This window comes from Physeter macrocephalus, chromosome 4, assembly GCF_002837175.3.
Source record: "Physeter macrocephalus isolate SW-GA chromosome 4, ASM283717v5, whole genome shotgun sequence".
NCBI classification, from domain to species: Eukaryota; Metazoa; Chordata; class Mammalia; order Artiodactyla; family Physeteridae; genus Physeter; species Physeter macrocephalus.
Window position 1 is genome coordinate 25,555,189 of NC_041217.1, and position 352 is coordinate 25,555,540.

Below are 352 nucleotides of genomic sequence, written 5' to 3' on the forward strand. Positions count from 1 at the left end.
AGAGTTGCTTGTAGTCGTCTCTTAGGATGCTTTGTATTTCTGTGGTGTCTGTTGTAACTTCTTCTTTTTCATGTCTAATTTTATTTTTTTGAGTCCTCTCCCTCTTTTTCTTGATGAGTCTCGCTAATGGTTTTTCAATTTTGTTTCTCTTCTCAAAGAACCAGCTTTTAGTTTTATTATCTTTGCTATTGTTTTGTTTCTATTTCACTTATTTCTGCTCTGATCTTTATGATTTCTTTCTTTCTGCTAACTTTGGGTTTTGTTTGTTCTTCTTTCTCTAGTTCCTTTAGGTGTAAGGTTAGGTTGTTTATTTGAGATTTTTCTTGTTTCTTGAGGTAGGCTTGTATTGCTA